This window comes from Pyxicephalus adspersus, chromosome W (assembly GCF_032062135.1).
Source record: "Pyxicephalus adspersus chromosome W, UCB_Pads_2.0, whole genome shotgun sequence".
NCBI lineage: Eukaryota > Metazoa > Chordata > Amphibia > Anura > Pyxicephalidae > Pyxicephalus > Pyxicephalus adspersus.
Genome location: NC_092870.1, coordinates 10816435 through 10842678, shown reverse-complemented (window position 1 = coordinate 10842678; position 26244 = coordinate 10816435).

Genomic DNA, 26244 nt, shown 5'->3' with positions numbered 1-26244 from the left:
AATATCTGAATTTTTTTACAGAAATTTTTATGTTTATTTTGATAGATTGCAAGTGGTATCAGAATAAAATATCTGTATTTTTTTACAGAAATACTGAAATTTTTATGCCTATTTTGATAGATTGCAAGTGGTATCAGAATGAAAGATCTGTATTTTTTTTAAAGAAATACTGAAAATTATCTGTTTATTTTGATAGATTGCAAGTGGTATCATAAAATATCTGTATTTTTTTACAGAAATACAGAATTTTTTTTGTTTTTTTTTGATAGATAGCAAGTGGTATCAGAATTAAATATCTGATTTTTTTTACAGAAACACAGAAATATTTCTGTTTATTTTGATAGACTACAAGAGTTAGCATAAATTCTGATAGCACTTAGTATCTATCCAAAAACCCATAAAATTTTCTTTATTTCTGTAAAAAAAAATACAGATATTTAATTCTAATCCCACTTGCTATCTATCAAAAAAGCCATAAAAATGTATGTATTTCGCCCCAAAAAATACAGATATTTAATTATGATTCATAATTAAATATCAGTATCTTTTAGAGACAAATACAGTTTTTTTCTGGCTATTTAGATAGATAGCAAGTTGGATTAGAATTAAATATCTGTATTTTTTTTTACAGAAAAAAAGATCATTTATGGGTTTTTGGATAGATACTAAGTGCTATCAGAATGAAATATCTGTATTTTTTATGGATAAATATAGAATTTTTTCTGGCTTTTGTGATATATTACAAGAGGTATAATTTAGGATACCTCTTGCAATCTATCACAAAAAAACTAAACATTTCTGTATTTCTTTAAAAAAAATACAGATATTTTATTATGATAGTGTTATGCAAGCGGGTGTGGACCCACTGTGCCACTGACCGGGTATACTCCAGAGGGGCGTGACTAAGCAGCTACCAGGTCTACGCTAGAGCCTTTGAGGGTGAGGATAGGCTTGGGCTGCGGGGTAGCTGCCAGGTGCCACTCTAGAGGAATCCCCAGGCCAGTGGCAGCTGACCACAGGAGTCAGGAAACAAGGATACAGGACCAGGACCAGGCGGCAAACAGGCAAAGTCCAAAAACGTATTCCAAGGTCAGGGTCAGGCAGCAAACAGGCAGAGTCCAAAAACGAAGGCCAGCTGTCCAATTCTTAGGGTTTGCTCCCTTACGGGTCAAAGCAGAAATGGGAGCAGTCAAGGACGAGAAGTGCGGTATAAACTGGCGATAGTAGATGGATAGTACATTAGGAGCAGCGGCGCCGGCACGGCCTGCAGTGCTATCAGATAGCACTTGGTATCTATCCTAAAACCCATAAAAATTGTGGTATTTTTCTCCAAAAAATACAGATATTTCATTCTGATCCCACTTTGCTATATATCTCCGAAGCCATAAAAATTTCTATATTCCTGTCCCAAAAATCTAGATATTTAATTCTGATAGTACTTGGTATCGATCCAAAAGACCATAAAAAATTTTATATTTCTCTAGAGAAAATATAGATCTTTAGTTCTGATCCCACTTTGCTATATATCCCTAAAGCCATAAAAATTGATCTATTACTCTACAAACAGTACAGATATTTAATTCTGATAGCACTTGGTAGTTGGTATCTATCCAAATGGCCATAAAAAATTATATAATTTTTCTCCAAAAAATACAGATATTTTATTCTGATAGCACTTGGTATGTATCCTAAAACCCATACAAATGTATGTATTTATGTGAAACAAATACAGATATTTAACTGTGATAGCACTTGCTAGATATCCACAAATGATAAAAAATGTATGTATTTCCCCGCGTATTCCACCAAGCCCGTTCCCTTTTATGTGGTTTCACTAGATAGTAGGTATGGAAAGTGTGATTTTCGTTAATCCATTCATGTCTCAATTAGCTACAGCTTCTACACTGTAGTAGAGGTGATGGCCTCAACCATAGAGGTGATGGCCTTAACCTCCAATGCAGTCCACACTCCGTCACAGGGCCCACCGCCTCCTACCCCCGCTGTTACTGCTGCCGCCTTCCCAGTACCCAACTCTGGATGCAAGATACTAATACCGTCCACACTTTGTCTCAGAGCCCACCACCTCCTCTTCCTCCTGCTGTAAATGATGCTGCCGCCTGCCCAGTACCCAACTCTAGATGCCAGATACTAATGCCGTCCACGCTCCGTCTCAGAGCCCACCGCCTCCTCCTCCTGCTCCTGCTGTAACTGATGCTGCCACCTGCCCAGTACCTGACTGTAGATGCCAGATACTAATGCTGTCCACACTCCGTCTCAGAGCCCACCGCCTCCTCCTCCTGCTGTAAATGATGCTGCCGCCTGCCCAGTAACAAACTCTAGATGCCAGATAATAATGCCGTCCACACTTCGTCTCAGGGCCCACAGCCTTCAAATCATTCTGTTACTGCTGCTGCCTGCCTAGTACCCAACTCTAGATGCTAATTACCAATGCCGTCCACACTCTATCTCAGTGCTAAATGCCTCCTCCTCATGCTGTTACTGCTGCTGCCCAGTACCCAACTGTAGATGCCAGCTACGAATGCCGTCCACACTTTGTCTCAGAGCCCACCACCTCTTCCTCCTGCTGTTACTGCTGCCGCCTTCCCAGTACCCAGCTGTAGATGCCAGTTAACACCGCTGTAAATGCCGCATTTTACAAAGTTATAGCTAGCAGATAGGAAAAAGCAGTCCTCTACACAGCAATGTCTCCACTAGCTACAGCTTCTACACTGTCCATATAGGTGATGGTCTCAACCACTAATGCAGTCCTTGCTCTGTCTCGGAGCCCACCGCCTCCTCCTCCCAGTACCCATCTCTAGATGCCAGTTAACAATGCCATCCACACTTCTCAGGGCCCACCGCCTACTCTTCCTGCTATTACTGCTGCCGCCTGCCCACTGCCCAGTACCCAGCTCTAGATGCCAGACTAGACTCAAGCTCAACAGGGTTTTCTTTCCCCGCTGATTCCGCCAAGCCCTATTCCCTAAGACGGAGTGTGGAAGGCATTAGTAACTGGCATCTAGAGCTGGGTGTAGTGCATCTTTAACGATACCCCGAAGTGTGTAATGCAAGTGTGTAATCTGAAATTTGTGATTGAATGTAGAAGGCCAAGTCTTCTGCTTCATCCATCGGTACCACACTTTATCGGACTAAATTTCTGTGTATGTTACCCCTGAATTGGCAAGTGAGACAGCAGTCCCTCTGTATATGTCGGGGGGATGAGATGGGAGACACCGGTATGTTTAACGGGAACCGAGAGGTCCTGGATGACCACATTGAGCCATGAAGTTATTGAGTTCAGTAGACGTCCGGAGACTTCTCCACAAAAAGTATGTGGCCGTTCTGGGAGACTCCATTCAAAGATCCGTCAACAAGGATCTTGTGAAAATACTGCAGAATGAGGAGTTTCGGACTGAGAAGCAGCTGAAAGGGAAGGGTGAGATGTAATTTGCAAACGACACGTTGGGGGATCTCTGGGTGAAATGCACAATGGCATAATTTACCGCCAAGTGCATCATTACAGAACCGACCACCACCTTGTACGGTTCTATTTTCTGACCCGTGTCTCTTCGGAGTACATAGAGAGCGTGCTGGCCAACTTCCAACATGCACCTCAGCCCGACATTGTCATCATCAACTCGTGTATATAGGATGTTATCAGGTATCATGAGCAGTCACTGCAAATGTACAAAACCAACCTGGACCAACTGTTTATTCGGCTCACCAAGGTGCTAAGCCCCAAATGTCTGGTGATATGCAACATGTCCATGTCTGTTGGATTCAAAGCTGGGGAAGTGCTAGAGAACCTAATTCCTAATGTGCGCTGGGACATCATAGAAGGGAACTTCTACAGCGCCACACTGGCAGATTTGCACCAATTGGATGTGATTGACATGCACTTCCACTTTCGCTTCAAGTTGCGCTGCCGGGTTAAAGATGCCACCCACTCGAATCAGCTGGCTCATCCGAAGTATACCTGCATCCCGATGTCTCATATTGATCAAGCCTGGGGCGTGCAGAAGGAACAGCAGGAAGAGGAGGCGGTGGGCACTGAGATGGAGCATGGACAGCATTGGCAACTGGCATCTAGAGCTGGGTACTGGGCAGGCGGCAGCAGTAACAGCAGGAGGAGGAGGCGGTGGGCCCTGAGACGGAGCAAGGACGGCATTAGAGGTTGAAGCCATCACCTATATGGACTGTGTCGAAGCTGTAGGTATTGGAGACATGAATGGATGAACGAGATTCCAATCTGTCCCTACCTACTATGTAGCAAAACCACATGAAAGGGAACGGGTTTGGCGGAATCAGCGGGGAAAGAAGACCCTGTTGAGCTTGAGTGTAGTCCGGCATCTAGAGCTGGGTACTGGGCAATGGGCAATGGGCAGGCGGCAGCAGTAAGAGCAGGAGGAGTAACACAGCCATCCACACTATGTCTCAGGACCCACCCCCACTGTAGGGACAGTGGGAATCTCATTTATCCCAATAGATACACCTTCTACACTGTCAATTAGGGATGATGGCCTCAAGCTGTTGCTGCTGTCGCCGCCTGCCCAGTACCCAGCTCTAGATGGCAGTTAATAATGCTGTCCACACTCCTGTCTCAGGGCCTGCCGCCTCCTCCTTATGCTGTTACTGCTGCCGCCTGCCCACTGCCCAGTACCCAGCTCTAGATGCCTAGACTCAAGCTCAACAGGGTGTTCTTTCCCTGCTGATTTCGCCAAGCCCATTCCCTTTCATGTGGTTTCTCTACATAGTAGGTAGGGACAGATTGGAATCTCGTTCATCCATTTATGTCTCCAATAGCTACAGCTTCGACACTGTCCATATAGGTAATGGCCTCAACCTCTAATGCCGTCCTTGCTCCGTCTCAGGGCTCACCTCCTCCTCCTCATGCTGTTACTGATGCCGCCTGCCCAGTACCCAGCTCTGGATGCCAGTTACCAATGCTGTCCACGATCCGTCTCAGGGCCCACCGCCTCCTCCTCCTGCTGTTGCCACCTGTCAGTACTACATTCCTAAATATGGCATTACAGCCATCTATGTGGCATTGGTGATGCACTACACCCAGCTCTAGATGCCAGTTACCAATGCAGTCCCCACTCCGTCTCAGTGCCCACCGCCTCCTCCTCCTGCTGCTGCCACCTGTCACTTGTAACTTATAACAGAGCTGTTTAGCTGGCTAATTTTTTGACTGAAAGACCCCCCTCAGGGACCTCTGCCTGTACTCTGAAGCCTGTGTATGGCTTGTAATGGAGCGGTGAAACCTGGTGGCTAATTTTTGGACCGGAGGAACCCCTTCGTGGCCCTCTCTGCCTCTACTCGAAGACCCGTATAAAATCCGGCAAGTTCCCTTGACCGCCCCATAAAATGGCCTTGCCAGCAACAGAAAAAAGACTTCCTTATTTTTTTTTTTACTTGTACAGTGTTGTGCAGAGCTGGGGGAGTCTTGACTTAGTCAGTTTTCCCTTTAACCTGAAGGTGGAGTTTGAAGTACCAGGCTTCTTGGCCAGGTGGGGGAGTAAAAGAGGCTCTGTCTTGGCTGCTGAGCTGGGAGGAGGTCCAAGGTGAACTGGGAATGGTGAGTAACAGACACAGACCATTGCAAAAGATTTATGGTTAGGGCCTTAGAGTCCTGAACAACGCTAGGTTGGGCTGGAATGCTATTTAAGGGAACTAACAGTGAGTGGCCAAGCTTTCTTTTTGCTGTTTGTTTTATTTTGCCTGTTTTGTGTGTAAATAGTGAAGTGAAACAAACCCTTGGGGAAACCTGCTGGCCCTGTTTCCTGCTTTGAAACACCCCCCGTTGCTACGGGCGATCTCACATAGCTTTTATAAGCGGGTGTTTGGAAGGCCAGCATGGAGGAGATACTATGCCAACCAGCAGCGTACTAACCAACAATTGCTGCTAGGTCTGGAAAAAGCGGAGGCCTGCCACAAGGAATTGTTGGAAATACAGGCACAGAGCTACCAACAACAATTAGATGCCTTAAAACAGCAGATATCTGTACGAGAGCAGGCTGACACCGAGAGTGGTGCTGGTCGTTTGCCAGTTTTTTGGGTTAGCCAGTTGTTGAAAAAAATGACTGTGTATGATGATCCTGAGGTGTTTTTCACCACATTTGAAAGAACTGCCGAGCAGGAAAGTTGGCCTAGGGAACAGTGGGCAGGATTAGTGGCCCCGCTATTATCTGGAGCTAAGGGTAATAGACAGACTCCAGTCAATGTATGGCGGGAGAGACTGGGAACGCTAGCCTCCCAGGAGGGAGCCAAACATGTTATTTGTTACCGCTGCCGGGAAGAAGGACAAATTGCTGCAAATTGCCCTTTGGTGGATGAACCAATGCACTGTGACTTTCTGGATGGCAGACAACAGTCTCTTTTTGCCACCATTGAATGCCCTGCCAGGGCGATGAAAAATATTGGTGTAAAATGTTTATGAATACCAAACCCAGTGTGGTAAAGCCGGTGAAAGCTGAGCTAGTGGTTAGAGAGACCTCCTGTCTTAAAACAGTTGGGGTAACATGTGTACACGGGGATACTAGGGAGTATTCTGTGACGTCAGTGTCATTTGAAACCTCCCTAGGTAAACTGTGTCATCAGGTGGGGTCGGTTCCCCACTTACCATATGATGCTATCATTGGGAGGGATTTTCCCAAATTCCAGGAGCTCTGGGATCACCCACCCCATGCAGTGCTAGTATCCTCAAAGCATGAGGCTACTGAGGAGTCTTCTGATGATTGTGGGTGCACTCCAGGGTTTCCTTTGTCTGTGCTAGCAGGGGAAACAGTTAGTCCCAGGGAAGAACCAGCAACTTCGGGGGAAAGCCAGCAAACCCTGGAATTTCCTGACTTTACAGGTACATAAAGAAAACTTAGTTACCAAGCAATTTAAAGACCCCTCACTGTTTAAAGCCTGGGAGAATGCCAAAAAAATTGATGGGAACCTAGTGCACCCAGACAAGAGGGTTGCATTCCCATACTTTATTATTGAAAGGGACCTACTCTATTGGGTGTCACAAAGTGGGGGGGAAACTATGGAACAGCTAGTGGTACCCAAGCCATACCGAAAATTGGTGTTAGATCTGGCCCATGGGCACCTCCTAGGGGGACATCTGGGGGCTGAGAAAACTAAAGAGCGAATAGTCCAGAGGTTTTATTAGCCAGGGGTCGCCAAGGAGGTGGAGATATACTGTGCTTCCTGTCCTGTATGTCAGTTGTCTGCCCCAATGCCACATTTTTGTAGCCCTTTGGTTCCCCTCCCCATCATTGAGGTCCCGCTTGAGAGGATTGCCATGGATATAGTTGGCCCATTGCTAAAGTCAGCTAGGGGCCATCAATATATCCTAGTCATAATGGACTATCCTACTCGGTATCCTGAGGCATTTCCTCTCCGAAATACCTCTGCTAAAACCATAGCCTGAGAGCTGTTCCAGGTTTTCAGCCGAGTAGGAGTGGCCAAAGAGGTACTTACTGATCAAGGTACCCCATTTATGTCCCGGGTGACTAAAGAGCTTTGTAAACTCATAAAGGTGACGCAGCTACACACATCGGTGTATCACCCTCAAACAGACGGCTTAGTAGAACGTTTTAACAAAACTTTAAAACAGATGATGCCAAAGGTAGTTGATAAAGACGGGGAAAATTGGGACTGTCTACTCCCCTATTTGATGTTTGCTATCTGGGAGGTACCCCAATCCTCAACCGGATTCTCTCCCTTTGAATTATTATATGGGAGGCACCACGGGGGACTGTTAGATATTGCTAAGGAAACATGGGAAAGTGAAAGTTTCCCTCATAGAAGTGTCAAACATGTGGCGCAAATGCAGGACAGAATTGCGCGGGTAATGCCCTTGGTTAAAGAGTATCTGGCCGAAGTGCAGTTGGCGCAGCAGAGAATTTATAACCGGGGTGCCCGTATCCGTACTTTTGCCCCTGGGGATAGAGTTTTGGTGCTAGTAGCCACGGTGGAAAGTAAATTCCTAGTCAAATGGCAGGGCCCCTATGAGGTAATGGAAAAACTGAGTGACGTAAATTATAAGATTAGCCAGCCTGGTAGGCAGAAACCAGAGCAAATTTATCATGTAAATTTGTTGAAACCATGGAAAGAAAGGGAAGCATTAACCGTGGGGACCATGGAGCTACCTGCTCGGTCTGACTCTGTAATCCTAGTCTGTATACCAGACACCTTGTCAAAGAGTCAACAACAGGAATCGAGAGATTTTGTGCTACAAAATAGGGATATGTTCTCCAACTTGCATGGACAAACATCCATGGCTACACATGATATTATCACCCCTCCAGGTGACAGGGTAAGATTAAAACCCCTAGACGAGAGGTAATATGTCAGGAAGTTAAAAAAATGCTTAAATTGGGGGTTATAGAGGAGTCCAATAGCTATTGGTGCAGCCCAATTGTGTTAGTTCCCAAACCAGGTGGGAGCTGGAGATTCTGCAACGATTACCGTAAACTGAATCAGATCACAAAGTTTGACACCTATGCTGTGCCCCAGTTAGACGAGTGGATTGATCGGTTGGGGAATGCTAGATACATGACCACCTTAGATCTTACCAAAGGATATTGACAGATCCCCCTGTCTTGAGTCAGCTAAGGAGAAAACTGCTTTTGTGACCACTGACGGAGCATTGCAGTATCGAAAAATGCCCTTTGGACTACAGAATGCTCAAGCTACATTCCAGCGGGTGATGGATAAAGTATTCCGACACCATCAAAAATATGCTGCGGCCTACCTGGATGACGTAATTATTCATAGTGCAGATTGGGCTTCCCATTTAGTAAAGATTCAGGCAGTGCTAAACGCGTTAGGAAAAGCAGGGTTTGTTGCAAACCCTAAAAAGTGCACTATTAGGCTGGAAGAAGCCAAATATCTGGGGTACACCATTTGAAGAGGAATAATAAAGCCTCCCCTGACAAATTTGACAAAAGGGAAGGAATCAGTAATGGTTAAATGGTCCCCAGAAGCAGAAGCTGCATTTGGGGCATTAAAGAAGGCTTTATGTAGCAAGCCAGTGCTATATTCTCCTGACTTTTCTAAGGAGTTTTTGGTGCAGACGGATGCGTCCGATGTCGGACTAGGAGCAGTGCTATCCCAGGTCCAAAATGGGGAAGAACACCCCATTGTTTACCTCAGTCGGAAGTTAAACGCCCATGAGGTAAATTAGGCTACGATTGAAAAAGAATGTTTGGCTGTGAAGTGGGCACTTGATTCCTTGAGGTACTAGTACTACAGTTTTCTGCTAATAACCGATCATGCCCCATTAAAGGGGATGGCCCAAAACAAGGAGACTAACAGGAGGGTTATTGAGATGGTTCTTAGCCCTTCAAGAATTTAGTTTTACTGTCAAGCATTGTCTTGGTGTACAGATGGGGAATGCAGATGCTTTATCTCGGGTTCATACCTACTTGGCAGCCTGTGTCCCAACCCTAAGGTTGAAACAAGAGGAGGGGTATGTGACAGCTGGCTAAATAAATCACAGGGTTTCGTCCAGGATGATAGGTACATTTGCCCCAGATACAGGTTATACGCGGAGTATTTTTCTGTTTAGTCAGTTTTCCTTTTAATCTGAAGGTGGGGTTGAAGTACCAGGCTGAATAACAAAAAGCTTCTTGGCCAGATGGGGGAGCTAAAGAGGCCTGAGTATGATCAGGTGTAACTGTCCCACCTGAAATGCATCCTGGAAATTGGGCTGGGGATATAAACTCCCAGCCTGCTTATTCCTGTGGCTCTGTCTTGGCTGCTGAGCTGGGAGGATGGTCCAAGGTGAACTGTGAATAAAGACACAGATCGTTGCAAAAGCTGTATGGTTAGGGCCTTAGAGTCCTGAACAACACTAGGTTGGGCTGGACTGCTAGTTAAGAGAACTAACAGTGAGTTAGTGGCCAGGCTTTTTTTGCTGTTTATTTTATTTTGCCTGTTTTGTGTGGAAATGGTGAAGTGAAATAAACCCTTGGTGCGCCTAAAACCTGCTGGCCCTGTTTCCTTCTTTAAAACACCCTCTGATCTCACAATATATATATATATATATATATATATATATATATATATATATATATAATATATAATTATTAATACATGTATAGATATCTATGATAAATATATAAATACATATTAATATAGTCTAAAAATCTGAAAAGAGATATATATTTAAAAATGTATATGTATTTTCATATTTTTAAACTATATTTCTATGTATTTATATATAATTATTAAAACGCATATAAACGTTTCCTCCACATTTATATGTGTTTTTTTGCAAATTACAAGCGATTGTAAGCTTTTTAAGAAAGCTTCCATTGAAAACAATGGGGTATTTTAAAAGTGTTTCTAGCAGGACTTTGGAATCTGTAACCCCACCCTGGGGAATGAGTACAGGGGGTACATTAAACCCCTTACTCATTTCCTGAAATGGTTAAAATATGTGAAAAAAAATAACACTTTAATGTTAAAATATTTTATTTTATGTGTGTTTAGTGTAACTTTTCTACTTTGACAGGTTATTCCACAATGACAGTATGATTCACACAGCTGCATTCATTCATGCACACAGGTGTGAGCCTACTAACTGTGGGATCCCCAGGCACTCGGGGTTACATGAGGACAAGTCTCCCCATTCAGCTCTAGTGATGAATGTTTGAACAGGGGAAACCCTGGTGATGGCCCAAGCATCATCAGGTATCCCCTTTGCTCAGCCAATCACGGAGCACTGGAGCTGAATAGGGTGACATGTACTCATGTACCCCTAGTGCCTGGGGATCCCACACTGTCAGTAGTACCACAGCTGTGCTTATAAATGAATGCAGCTGTGGGAATCATCCTATCATTGTGGGATAACCTGTACAAAATAAAAGTTGAAAAGGTACACTAAACACACACATTAAATAAAATCCTTTAACATTAAATCCTCCTCTACTTTTTTTTTGTTTTTTCTTTGATAGCTGTTAACTGGTGTACAAATCTAAAGGATCGGCTCAATAAATGATTATAGAATGTCAAACTGAAAAAAAACAAACAGCCAAATTTCATGGACTGCGCACGTCCAATTGCATGTTAATTTTCAACACCTGTGTGCATAATGATGAGCATATATAAGGGTGTTGTCTAACTTTTTTCCTTTGTCTTAATTTATTTATTTTTTTCAAGGAGGGGCTGTTGTTCTGTTTGTTAGCCTAATCTATGTTGCTACATTTGATACTTTGCTTACCATTTAGCATAATAGCTGGTTTTGTTTTTTAAACTTTAAATGTTTCAATGTCCATTTTGTTATTAAGAAGTCAATGTTATGTTATTATGTTTGTGGCCATATTGTTTCATTTCAATAAAATGTTTATATTACCACCTTGAAATGTTGGTCCTGCATAAATATTTTCAAATCCAGTTTTCCACACTTTCCAGGCCAAAATTGCATATTGGTTTGGTAAGTAATTTTGGAATGCAATATCTGTTGGCCCATCTTTGAACTAATTTGGCTTACTTAATATGGAAATGTGGGTTTACATGTGTGTTTTTTTTATTTTGTCATGTAAATTTAGTAGTGGCTGTGTGGTCTCTATATTTTAATGTGACCTTTTAGCAAATGGGTTTATTTTGAATAAAGTTTGTAGTTGTTTGTTTTTATGTGATCTCCTTTACAATCCACTGGACCTACAATTTAAAAAGTCAATTATGCTTGTTTCTAAGCAGTTCCCTTCTATGAATTGTTTAAAAGGCTAAAAACAGCACAATTGGCTTATTAAAACTCAGTTGTTTGATGCGCATAGTTGTGTGCCAAGGCGTAACCAACTGTGAACTGTGTTCTATCAGTTGAAAAATGAGCATATAAATTTTTGTATTATATTGTGGGCCTGTAATTCTTAGGATTAACTTCCCGGTATAATAATTATATTTATTTATTATAATCATAAATTATAATATAATTATGTATTGTAAGTCATATTTATAAAAAAATAATGAAATAATAGACCACAACAATGTAAATTTATTAAAAAAAATATTTTAATCAAAAATTTCTTACTGAAATTTTCCAAACAAGGGTGTAATAATATTGATAAATATATTAAAGCTGCGTACACACTTCCAATTTTTATCGTTGGTAAACGAACGATCCTGCACGATATCTGCGAACGATCGTATGGCACCGATCCTGTACATACAGATAACGACACGATCGTTCGCAGATAGTTGAAAAAAAAATTCACGGATCTACTTGGGAATTATTTGAATTATTTCTGTGGATCCTACCAACAGTTCACCAGCAGGTGCAGCTGCATCAGCAATAGATATCACATTTAGTCCCAAGTGCAACCTTCCCCTAAAACAAGAAGGAAGAGTTTGTGAACTTCCGGTCTATCATCATTTACCAGTGTTAGGGAGTCCTCCTTTTTCTTCGCCAAAATTAATGTTTAGCCCTGGACATTAAACATAGCCATATATTTTTTATTTAGCCGTGTAAATGCTAAAATAATGCTGTTTTTGATTTTGACCTTTGGTTAATTTGTTTGCTATTCTGGTTTGGGTAAATTAAATTCAGCCTGTTATACTAGTTGAAATACCGGAGGGGGCAAACATGGCCTCCCTTGGAGTGGTGGTGTGCTAGTTCTATGCAGATCCCGCTCCCATTTTGGTCAGATTTTCTGGCCCTTTTTATTTTTTGCCAAGAGTTTCTTTAGAAATATTATTATGGGGGGCGTGGCTTTGTGGGCTGACAGGCACCGGCTGCTTTTTCATTAAAATGGGCACCCAGCTACTCCAGGATGGGCAGAGTGAAGCGGGCTAAGACGCTAAGGAAGCTTCCCCCTATCCCATCACAACGGCTCCCTACCTTTCAGCCATCGATTGGGGCTTATACTCATGTAGCTCCTGCAGCCTCACAGGATTCCAACATGGCGCCGGCTCCTTCTCCTGTTCCTCACACATGGTGTGCAGAGGGACCAGGCATGCCACCAGAAGCAGATGCTCCCAGCCTGCAACATCATACCCATTTCACAGATCAGAGGACCCAGAGGCGACAGGCAACACAGGGGTGAGTTTATCCCCGTTTACAGAGGGTTCCTCCTCACCAGAAGCACACCACATGGGGGCTTTCCTACTCCCCTGGGGGCCCCTGTACTTCTATGGATGTCACCATCCCAGCTGTATTCAGGCCTGATGCAGCCATCTCTTCCAAGGAAGGGATACCCCAGGGCTCTGATGACTCTCGGGGATCTGGTCCCCCCAGGTTTAGCACTGAAGATTTTCCTCCCCTGGGCCCCTCACTCCCACCATGTGGCACAGCTCCAGGAAGGTCCAGTGTTCTGTAGCCCATAGATAAGCAGACCCCTCCAAGCCTTGCAGGAAAGGGTCTGTACAAATGGGTGATGAAATTATTTTTCCCCCTGGCATCAGTATTTTCAGATGCTGCCCACCAAAGCAGACTTTCAGCTACTGATAGCAGAAGTGCAGGCCACCTTCCATAGGTGAAATAGGGGAAATAGGGGTTCTGCGGGACATTGAGGCTCTCACCAATAGATCCTGGGAATATCACCTGAAAATTAGGGATCTCTATCGCCACTTGGAGGACATGGATAATAAAAGTCGCAGGAATAACTAGAGTCTGTGGCCTACCTGAGGCTACTCAAAATTCAGATTTGAAACTACTGCTACAAGCCTTCTTTAACCGCCTCTTTGGGCGCCCCTCCCCACATGATGTTGGCATTACCATGGCATATCGGGCCTCGAGGCAACCTGCCTCGGCTGCGAGACCACGTGATGTTCTATGCCACCTTGCGGATACGGACTTGAAAGATGAAATAATGGCGGCAGCACGCAACATGCGCAATCTGGATTTTGATGGGGCCCCACTGCAGCTCTTTCAGGATTTATCCTGGCATACCCTACAACAACGACGCCTCTTGCAACCACTCCTTACCCTATTACGGGACAACTGCATTCCTTACAGATGGGGCTTTCCGTTTAGTCTGACAGCACGCAGTGGCAGCTCCACCGGACAGTGGACAGCAAGGTTAATCCTTCTCTGTCCCTACAGCAAGGTTATTTTTTTTTTTGTCCTTGATTTTTAATGATGAAGGTTAATGTTGTTTACTCTGTGACTGCACTCCTGCCGTTTTATGGTGTGTGTCTACTGCAACAGAACTTAATTTTTTCTGGTTTCTGTGATTGCACTATATTTGTTTTATTGCATTTACCTGCTACAGTAGATGCTTCTTTCTCAGGAATTATTTGAATGGCAATACTGTTAGTATTCTGTGGACTTCTCAGGGACTGCTGTAGCCTGTTTTTGTGGTACTCAACCGTTTTATCGATCTGCTGTTTTGCCTAGATCTAACGCCGACATGCTAGAATTTATTGATTTATTTTTATTTCCCCCATTTACACTATAACCACTGTATTTTTTCAATCTGCAGTAGTGCTTTTTATCCTTAAGTGGATATGTTACATTTGCCCTGCAGACCCTTGGGGGGGGGGGATCTCTCACTGGGGCCAATTTTCCGCTTACCAGCCGGTGACGACTGCGATGTTTAATGAGATTATTTTGGTTCATTCTGGAGGCCGTTGGGCTTTCAGTTCCTTTGGGAGTGTTGGTGTACTCACCAGGTACGATTGTTCCCTGTCCGCCTTGGAAGAGGCACAGGGACCAGCGGGTGCTGAACACCCGCTGGTCGCCGACCAGCGACTGTTTCAGTTTGGTTTATTGTTTGTTCTTGTATTTTTTTTCTGTTCCCCACTTTCCCATTCATGGGGCACCTCCATTGTCCACAATTGTATACTCAGTAGCCTATAGCTACCCCCCTCTCCACTTACCTGGCAACATCGGAAGCCTTTGCTACATTCTTTTTGTAAAATACTTTAACGGCTAATAAAATTTTATGTGCGGGGACTAAACTCTAACACTAAGAGGAAATTGGCACTCAGAATTTAAATGCCAGTCTGCAGATGTTATATCTATATATTTCGACAGGACAGGTACCTTTAACTTTGTCTCGAAATATTACCCTGGTGCTCATATGGCTAACTCTCCATCTAAAAAGCGTGCAGGGGTTGCAATTCTGATTAAAGACTCTTAAATTCTCCCTCATACGTTCTATTACTGACACGGAGGGCAGGTACATTATTCTACATGGTATCCTACAAGGGGTCCCTTTAACCATGTGCAACATTTACGCTCCTAATGCGGGGCAGTTTAAGTTTCTTACTAAAACACTAGCCCTTTTGGAAGAATTCACACATAATTATTTGATTGTCGGTGGAGACTTTAATTTAATTGTCTCTCCAAATCAAGATAGGATGTCTATGTGTACATCCCCTCCACCTTCTACTGTGCGGCAATGCTCCAATTTTTTTTAGGCAGCTTATGAGAATTCACCAGCTGTATGACAGCTGGCGAACTCAGCACCCTACAAGTAAGCAATTTACTTTTTACTCCCTTCCTCATCAAACCCATACTCGCATTGACTACCTATTCATCAATTTACCACTCCTAAGGAACAGTGTTTCTGCTAATATTCACCCTATTTCGTGGTCAGACCATGCCCTGATCACATTGGAGGTTTTGTTTGCCCCCTCTAAGACTAGAGTATGTCACTGGCGGATGAATGATTTTCTTCTTAAAAACATGGACACCAAATTGTCCCTTACTGCTGGAATACAAAACTAATTTACCGAGAACAAGCGTTCAGTGGCGCACACTTCCACTCTCCTGGAGGCCCACAAGGCAGTTGTTAGGGGCCAGTGTGTGGCCTTGAGCTCCTGCCTTAAAAGGGACTCCAACCCGCAGCATGTCTTAACGGTACAGGCACTATGGACTGCGGAGGAGAAGCTCTCTGATAGACAGTCACTGGACCTCCTACGGGAGGTGACTTCCCTCCGCTCCAAATTGAGGGCCCCAGAGCTGAGGAAAGTCAGCTGGATGATGCAGCGTACAAGACAGCTTTATTACCACAAAGGCAACAAGGCAGATACACTTCTGGCAAGCAAATTGAGAGATATACAATCTAGTTCCTCCACTATGGCCATTAAAGACGAGAAAGGGATAATAAGGTATGACCCGTCCCAAATAGCTTTCCGATTTGAACAATACTACACCCAACTATATCACACAGTGCACCAGGCGCAGAGCTCCATGAGCTCAGCTTTACAAGCCACCATTGACGCCTATTTAGCTGAACTGAATCTCCCCTAGTTGATGACAGAACACCTGGAGCACCTTAATAACCCCATTACTGAGGAGGAAATCTCCAAGGTTATTTCTCATCTCCCTTCACATAAAGCTCCTGGCCCAGATTGTTTGCCGTATTTATATTACAAAACCTTCTTGCCGAATTTACTTCCCCGTCTAGTGGACTTATTTAATGATTTTCTCCATGGTAAACACATCCCTCCTTCCACGTCATGCTCCCATATTAGTGTTATCCCCAAACCGGGTAAGGATCCGACGGATTGTACTAACTACAGACCCATTGCGTTACTAAACTCAGATCTTAAAATTTACTCTAAGATTTTAGCAAACTGGCTCCCTAAATTTTTACCGTTCCTTGTACACAGGGACCAAACGGGCTTCATCCCATACCGTCATGCTAGTGACAATACGCAGAGAGTAATTATTGTTATTGATATCCTCAACAAATGCAAAACTCCTTCACTTGTCTTGAGTTTGGACGCGGAGAAGGCGTTTGACCGTCTCAGCTGGCCTTTCATGTTTTCTACGCTTACTAAAATGGGGTTCTCAAGCCCCTTTGAGGAAGCAATTCACTCCCTTTATAGTTGCCCCTTGGCCTCATGCCGATCAAATTGCCTCATGCCTCCTCTACAATGTTTTCCATCAAAAAAGGGACGCGACGGGGATGCCCCCCGTCCCCCTTGCTCTTCGCCCTCAGTATTGAACCACTGGCGGAGAGAGTACGCTCTAATCCCAAAATTGAGGGTGTTCCAATGAAGGGATCCCCCTATCAAATTTTACTATATGCGGATGATGTCCTTCTCACACTTACACAGTCCCTTACTACTCTTCCGAATTTGTGGTCAGAACTAAACGCTTTTAGCATTGTTTCGGGTTAGAAGGTTAATTCCTCAAAGACAGAAGCCATGCCTCTACATATACCACCCTTGCAACTCTCAGCATTACAGTATAGTTATTCCTTCATGTGGCGGGAACCTTCTCCGAGTTACTTGGGAACTAAGATCACAGCTTCCTATACCCAACTGTATGCTAGTAATTTCCCCCCACTGTTTCAGAGGATATACATTTGAATAAATGGAAGGGGCGCTCACTGTGGCTTTTAGGACGCATTGCATCTGTGAAAATGATGCTCTTGCCCAAGCTTCTATATTTATTTGAAACTCTCCCAGTCCGGGTCCCGATTTTGACTATGAAAAAGTTACAGGCTAGTTTTCTGAATTTTATTTGGGCACACAAGTGACACAGATTATCCAGATCAATGGTCTGTACACGCAAGGAATTGGGGGATCTTGGGGCCCCAGACCTGGGTAAATATTATGTAACATATTGCCTTCGCTTTCTTGCCCTCACGGACTATGGTATCCTCTCCCAGTGTATGCCGAGAGGTAGAGGAAGCTTGGATTGCCCCACTTCACCCTAGAGTGATGTTCTGGAGCTCCTCCATGGTATTAATGGACAGAGACCTGCTTTCCCCGATGGTGTTTGTGAGGAATATATGGAGAGGGTATAAGACTAAGTATGGTCTCTCCTCCCAAGCCTCTATACTTACATCCAATATACACACCCCTTCACTACCCAATAGTTTAACTAGAAATATATGGCTTCCGTGGAGGGAAAGGGGGCTGTTTTATATTAGGCATATTTTACACCCAGTGGAGAAAAGACTACTCTCCTTTCGGGAATTACAAGACAAATTTGACCTCCCCCAAACCTCTTTTATTGCATACTTGCAGATAAGGCATTATGTCCTTTCCCTTCAACAATCGCCCAAATTTACTACACTCACCCCTTTTGAAAGAATTTGTGCCACCGGTCCTTATGCCAAAGGTCTTATTTTCTCCATTTATCACCTCCTCCATGTGTTTGCACAGGGGGCTTCTGGCAAATTTGCCTATATGGGCACCTGGGAAGCCATTTTGGGCCGTGCCCTAGAAGGAGATGAGTGGTCCAAGCTCTGGGAGGTGGCCAATAAAATCACCATATGCACACTTTACAAAGAAGTGTACACTTGTACAAAATTTTGTTCCGGTGGTACCACACGCCAGATATGCTGCACAGACTGTTCCCAGTTGCAAATCCTCTTTGCTGGAGATGTGGATCCCAGCGTGGGACACTGGAGCACATTTTTTGGTTCTGTCCCACTATTTATAATCATTGGGACAGGGTTAATAGGCTAATCACAGAAGTGACCCAGCAGCAGTTCTCCCTTGACCCACTCCACCATCTACTGGGATTGCCCTTCACGGGCCCCCCCAAACCCACATCTCTAAGCTTATCACACATATTTTGGTAGCGGCCCATACTTTAATCCCAGCCAAGTGGAAATCCACAAAGCCCCTCTCTTTGGAGGACTTACATGCTCGTGTCCAGGAGGTCCGTTTGATGGAATATCTTACCGCTCTCCTCAGAAATAATGTTATGTTTGAACAGGTCTGGGAATGTTGGAATGTCCATTATGCTCATTTTCAGGTTTAAAGTGTTGATTTGACTATGTGAGCTCCTTATTAATCATCATTCTGGTGAACCCCCCCCCCCCCCCCCCCCCTTATTGTCCTGTTTACACCCTAACTCTTTATTTTTGGTTAATGTTTTGTGTATACTGGACATTCATCTTTTACTTTATACTGTTTAGTTTACATTTTGCTGCTATTTTTTAAATGTTATTTCTATGATCCTTTTTGATATACTGTTAATTATCCGGTATACTGTACACTATGTTTATGTCTTGTCCTTTCTCTGTTTATGAAAATTCTTAATAAAAATCCAGTTTCAAAAAAAATAAAAAAATATATATTATTATGCTTTCTGAGGCACCCACCCCTCTCTCCTCCCCATGTCTGTCGGTTTGTTTGGTTCCCTTCTTGGTCAATCTGATAATGGACGGGTCAATCAAGTTTATACCAGGTAATTTATGGAGTCTACACATAGAGTCCAGGTTTTAGCTTTTCAACAAGTCTCTGTAATGACAATGGCTAATCAAGGCTTAACTTTTCTCACTCATAATGTGCAAGGGCTCAATTCCCTGGTTAAAATAAAGCATTCCAATACTACCATGGCATGAAAATAGATGTTTTAGCATTACAGGCAACTCATTTCTTTACTAATTCTTTTCACAAATGCTTCTATAGAAACTTCCCTCTGAGGCAATGCCATGGAAAAAAAAGGGCTGCGTTAGGGTTCAGTCTCATTCACTCTTCATACTGAACTCAAAGACAAAGGCGCTTTGTGATTGGGCACTCTCTAATTTCTAGTGTGTTACTATGCTCCTACTTCTGGTCAAATGAGATTTTTCCATGAAATGTTTGATAAAATCTCCCCTTCCCCTTGAACGGGCTTTGATTTTGATGGGCGACTCTCACTTGGCCCCAGATCAAATATTAGACAAAACTTCCAGACCAACATATAAACATCCCGCTAAGCAAAGCCTGTGGTTTGCTTCCTTGCTGCATGACCTTGATCTAGTGGAGCACAATCCATCTACCAGGGATTACACATTTTACTCCTCTCTACACAAACAATACTCACGTATAGATCATGCATTCCTCCATTCATCACTTGTTCCTGCCCTCACTTTGGCACGCATTCTCGCCACATCATGGTCAGATCACGATCCGATACTTTTCCGCCTAACAGGCCTAGGCTCCAAGCTCTAAATCACATTGCAGGCTTAATGATTCCATTTTGACCCCATTTACTGCCAGACTATTGGTGATCAATTAACCTCCCTGGCAGTCTACTTACGTCAGTTTTTTTTTTTACACCAAAAGCAGTACATTTTTGCATGGAAATGTATTTTGCATTGTAGGCCTATAATTCTTAGGCATAACTAACCAATTTTTATTAAATGTAATAATAAACTTTAAAAAAAAAAAAAAAAAAAAAACCCACACAAAAATCTGTTAAAACAAGGGTGCGTAAAAATACTGAAACCTGTAATATAAATGTAAAGAACATTGTATAATATAATTATATATATTCTGGTATACCACCCTTGTGGGATCACCTTTTCTGGGGTAAAGGTACTCTCATATTGCAGGAGAGGTGTATGAAGCACACGGGAGACATTAGATAAGGTTGAAACTGACCCGCAGTCAGTTTTATTAAAAGGTTGCATAAGATAAATCAAAACAAAACAAAAATAAATCCTAGCCAGTCAGGCACTAACTAAACAGCAGGCAGGTTCCTCTCTACCAGTTGGTGGCTAAACCAGCCAACTCAACACAAACGTTCCAGCAACCTTTACTCACATGTAGTACAACAATGGTACAATGTAGTACAACAATGGCAGCTTTCCTGTGCCCCAGGTCAGAGAGAGCTTCCTTCTCCTACTTCCATTTTTACCTGCTGCTCACAGCTGTGCAGTAATTAATGGCCCGACAAAACCAAACTTTGGCCTGGATCAGAACACTTCTGAGTGATATGCAAAACTCAGGTCTGGAATCCCAGCAGACCTGTTCCTGGTTAATCTTTCCCATAAGAAAGGAAACGAGAAATATATTTTCCCTCCTAGATGATCCCTTTGAAGTGCGCGGTTGAGCAACCGACATTGAGAGGCAGTAGACTTGTGACAAAGCATTTGCATTATCCTGGAGTTTTACCAGATCTGTGTTCCACTGTAAATTTTAAAGGGTTGGAGAGACAAGAACCACCTGGTCACTCGACTGTTTTTCTCTTTATTGTCACACATCCATTTTAGAGAAGCATGATCTGTGAGAAGTCTGAACTTCCCACCCAACAGATAGTACTTAAGGGCTTCCAGTGTCCACTTGATAGCCAAACAGTCTTTTTCTACAAAATAAATAATTTTTTCATGTACATTCAGTTTCCTGCTTAAGTATACAATGGGATGCTCCTTCCCCGTCTTTGATTTGGGACAGTACCACACCTAGTCCCACCCCAGAGGCATCAGTCTGAACAACATACTCTCTTGTGAAGTCTGGAGTCACCAACACTGGTTGTACACAGGGCGCTTGCTTCAGAGTCCTTCTCGGCTTTGGGGTTCCACTTCATCATGACAGAACATCTGCTTTTAGTGAGGTCTGTCAATTAGGCTGTAATTGAAGCAAAATTGGGAATAAAGTGCCTATAATAGCTGGTAATTCCAAAAAAAGGCTCTGACCTGTTTTTTTATTTATAGGCTGGGGCCATTTTTGAATTGCCTCAATTTTATTAATTTGGGGCTTAATCACACCTCGACCAATGACATACCCCAGGTACTTGGCTTGCTCCATGCCTATACAACACTTCTTAGGGTTGGCAGTCAGTCCCGCTTTCCTGAGTGCGTCTAAGACGGCCTGTACCCAAGACAGGTGGGTTTTCCAGTCAGGGATGTGAATGATTATATCATCCAAATATGCGGCCGCGTACTGACGATGAGGTCTCAAAGTCTTGTCCATCATTCTCTGGAAGGAGGCAGGAGCACCATGCAAGCCAAACGGCTTTCCTTTTGTACCGAAATTACCCCTCTGGGGTAGAAAAGGCTGTCTTTTCTTTGGCGCTGTCAATAAGGGGTATTTGCCAATAGCCTTTTGTCAGGTCTAAGGTCATCAGGTATGGAGCTGTTCCCAACCTGTCAATAAGCTCCACCCATGGCATGGGGCAAACATCAAATTTAGACACACTGTTAAGTTTCCTAAAGTCTTTCTAAAATCTGATGCTTCCATCTGGCCTTGGGATTAGTACAATTGGGCTCCACCAGTCACTATGGGATTCCTCTATTATTCCCAATTGTAGTATGTTTCTAACCTCCTCAGCCACTGCTTTTCATCTTGCTTCTGGGATACGATATGGCTTTTGATTCACCCAAACCCCAGGTTCGATAATAATGACTTGATGACTGCCCAGGTATTTCTGAGAAAACATCCCTGTTTTTTACAAGAAAATCTTTTGCCTCTGTAAGATCACCCATAGCAACGGAGGGGGGTGTTTCAAACAGGAAACAGGGCTAGCAGGTTATAAGTGCATCAAGGGTTTTATTCACTAATACTATTTTCACACAAAAACAGGCAAAATAAAACAAACAGCAAAATAAAGCCTGGCCACTAACTCACAGTTAGTTCCCCTTACTAACAATCCAGCCCAACCTAGTGCTGTGCAGGACTTTAAGGCCCTAACCATACAGCTTTTCCAACAAAGTCTGTATCTTTACTCACAGTTCACCTTGGACCATCCTCCCAGCTCACCAGCCAAGACAGAGACACAGGAATAAGCAGGCTGGGAGTTTATATCCCCAGCCTAATTACCAGGATGCATTTCAGGTGAGACAGTTACACCTGATCATACCCAGTCCTCTTTAGCTCCCCCAGCTGGCCAAGAAGCTCATTGTCATTCACCCTGGTACTTCAACCCCACCTTCAGGTCAAACGGAAAACTGACTAAACAGAAAAATACTCCGCGTATAACCTGTATCTGGAGCAAATGTACCTGTCATCCTGGACGAAACCCTGTGATTTATTTGGCCAGCTGTTACACCTCATTTTTCTGCGACAATGATAAGGTTTCTGTGACTTTTATCTCGGGTAGTAAGGGACCTGAAACGCTTTTTGGGACTGGCATGGCTACCAATGTTTCCCTGTCCTTCCAAAGCTTGATAAAGTTAATGTGATAGATTTGCTCTAGTTTCCTTTTCCCTGGTTGACGGATTTTATAATTCACCTCCCCTACTTTTTCCATAACTTCAAAAGGCCCCTGTCATTTAGCAAGAAACTTGCTTTCCACAGTGGGTACTAAAACTAGTACCTTGTCTCCTGGATAAGGGTTGCGAACTTTGGCACCTTTATCATAAACCTGCTTCTGGGCCTCCTGAGCTTGCACCATATGTTCTTTAACAAGGACATTACAGCAGTGATTCTGTCTTGCATTAAAGAGATGTGCTCTATAATGCTTCCATAGGCTAAATACCATAGCTAAATACCTGGACCAATTCTTTGGCGATAGTTTTGGCAGAGGTGTTCCGTAAGGGAATGGCCTTGGGATATCTGGTGGCATAGTCCATTATGACTAGTATATGCTGATGGCCCCGAGCTGATTTTACCAGCGGACCTACCAGGTCCATGCCAATTCTTTCAAAGGGTACTTCAATGATTGGCAAAGGTACTAGGGGGCTGCGATAATGGGCATCGGAGTCGAATACTGACACTTAGAACATGACTCACAGTAATACCGGACATCTTTGTGTAACTCAGGCCAAAAGAACCTCTGGGTTATCCATTCTCTAGTTTTCTCCATCCCCAAGTGGCCACCCATTATATGCCCATGGGCAAGATCCAATACTGTCCTTCTATAAGGCTTAGGAACAATTAGTTGCTCGATTACATCATCACCTTGTTTCACAACTTGATAGAGCAATTCATTCCTCAGTGCAATGTAAGGGAAGGACAATCTTGTATCTTCATCAACGGGTTTGCCATCAATTATTTTTACATTTCCCCGCGCTCTATTCAGCGTGGGATCTCTCAATTGCTCAGAAAGAAAATCATCTCTTTTTACTTCCAAATCAGGCATACAATCATGTGCATCTGTAGCATCCGAACTAGGCAATGCATTGTGAACACTGTCTGTGACCTCAGCATCTGACACTGCCTCCTCTTGGCCTTCAGCCATTACAGAGAAAGGGAAGGATATATTGCCTTCATTGGTCACACCTACAGTTTCTCCTTCTGGATTACTGTCAATTGGGGCAGGGCTGATTCCCACAGGCTGACCTTAAGGGAACCCATACTCCAGACTTCTGTTTTTCCACAACTTCCAAAAGTATGTAAAATCCCTCCCCACTATGGCGTCATGAAACAATGTGGGAACAACACCTACCATATGTGTGGGATACCAAGGGGTATCAAATTGGACCACAGCAGTCTGGTAGTCACAGGTATCCCTATGTACACAAGTGACCCCTATAGTGTTAGGTTGGTATTTGGAGGGACATACAAACTCAGCTTTTACCGGAGTTACAACGCTTCCCGAGTCCAGCAAAGCAGTGACAGGTTTTTCATCAACTGACATAACACACATTTGTTTCTCAAGACTGCTTTGGCTAGCTGCAGTACACACCATCTGAGCAAACAAAGACATACGTTTTTTCAGAAAATCAAATTGCATTGGCTCGTGGGTTATTGGACAATTAGCAGCAAAATGTCCTAACCCTAACCCTAATTTTCTTGACTCCTTTCAAAGGCCACTTGGACCTTACTGCCCTCTTTGGCCCCTCACTAGGCCTTACGCCTACAATCTCTTCACAGTATGAAACAGTCTTATTATTTTCCCCAGGACCCATATCCCCTGGAACAGTCTTATCAGGGGTTCCTGGAGATCTCTCTCCATGGGGGACAGTCAGCTCTGGCGTTCGAATAGTTAACCACTCCTCAGCTGCACTATACCGCTCCACCATTTCCACACGATCCATAACGACTGGCTTATCTCTGGAGCCAATAAGCACTCTGGTTGTAGCCATTTCCTGATAAGGTGTAATTTCCTAATAAGGTGTAAAGGATCATACATTTGTGAACGGGGCAGTTTTTCGTGCTTTTACCCCCAGTGGTGCACTGGCCGAGCTCGGACCGCTAGCATTACTCCCAAAGATCCCAAAAGTATCTCCGCTTTATGTTTTTCATAGTCCAGGGCAGCCTCAGGTTCCAAATCAAAATAGGCTTTTTAGGGTTCGCCAGTCAAAAATGGTGGAATTTTCCCAGCCTATTGTTGTTTAGGCCAACTTTCACGCACCGCAATCCTCTCAAAAGTAGCAAGGTCAGCCTCCACATAATAAGCCACTGTCATTTTCTGCAGAACGTGATTTGCACTAATAGTCTTACTGACAGTTTGGACAGGTACAGCGGAGTCCTCACTTAAGTTTGTCAGGCGTAGAGCTACTTCTTTAAGGACACTGAAATCCAATTGCTGGGCCTCTTATATTGCAACAATCTGGGCAGACAACAGCTTCATCATTTCACGCTGTTGGTGTTTGGTGTCTTGTTGCACTGCTGGGCCGCAGAGGCCTGAATCAATGCTTTCATCACATCACCCATTTTACAGTCCAATTAGAGAGATGCCTACATCCTCCACCACATGTGGTATACCACCCTTGTGGGATCACCTTTTCTGGGGTAAAAGGTACTCTCAGACTGCAGGAGAGGTGTATGAAGCACACGGGAGACAGTAGATAAGGTTGAAACTGACCCGCGGTCAGTTTGTATAACCTCCCTAGCGGTAACCCCGAGTGTGACTCGGGGTAGAAAAAAGTTGCTAAAAGCGCGAACCCTGAGTCACACTTGGGGTGGGTAAACCTATGGAAGGTAATAGTAAATACAGTCCCGCGCCATCCATCGCCGCGATCTCCGTCTTCTTCCTTCGGCCGGCTTCTGCACCCGATGAGTCACCGTGGAGTTCCCGGGGACGTCGGTGTGTGTGTATGTTGCGGGCGGGGCAGGAAATTCAAAATCCATTTGTATTGCATTCAATACAAATAAACTGTATTGAATGCAATACATTGGATTTATATGTGTAAAAGCAGTACATTGTTTTCAAGAACATTTATTTTACAGTATATATATTAGTATGAGTAGCATTACTCCCAATTATTAGTATGAGTATAATATACTGTAAAATAAATTTTCATGAAAAACAATGTACCGCTTTTAGACATAAAAAAACAGAAAGAAATGAACCGCTATGGAGGTTAAAAGGTTGCATAAGATAAAACAAAACAAAAAAAAAAATCCTAGCCAGTCAGGCACTAACTTAACAGCAGGCAGATTCCTCTCTACCAGTTGGTGGCTACGCCAGCCAACTCAACACAAACGTTCCAGCAACCTTTACTCACATGTAGTACAACAATGGTACAATGTAGTACAACAATGGCAGCTTTCCTGTGCCCCAGGTCAGAGAGTGCTTCCTTCCTCTCCTACCCTTTTTACCTGCTGCTCAGTGCAGTAATTAATGGCCTGACAAAACCAAACTCCGGCCTGGATCAGAACACTTCTAAATGACATGCAAAACCCAGGTCTGGAATCTCAGCAGACCTGTTGCTGTTTAATCTTTCCCATAGGAGAGGAAACAAGGAG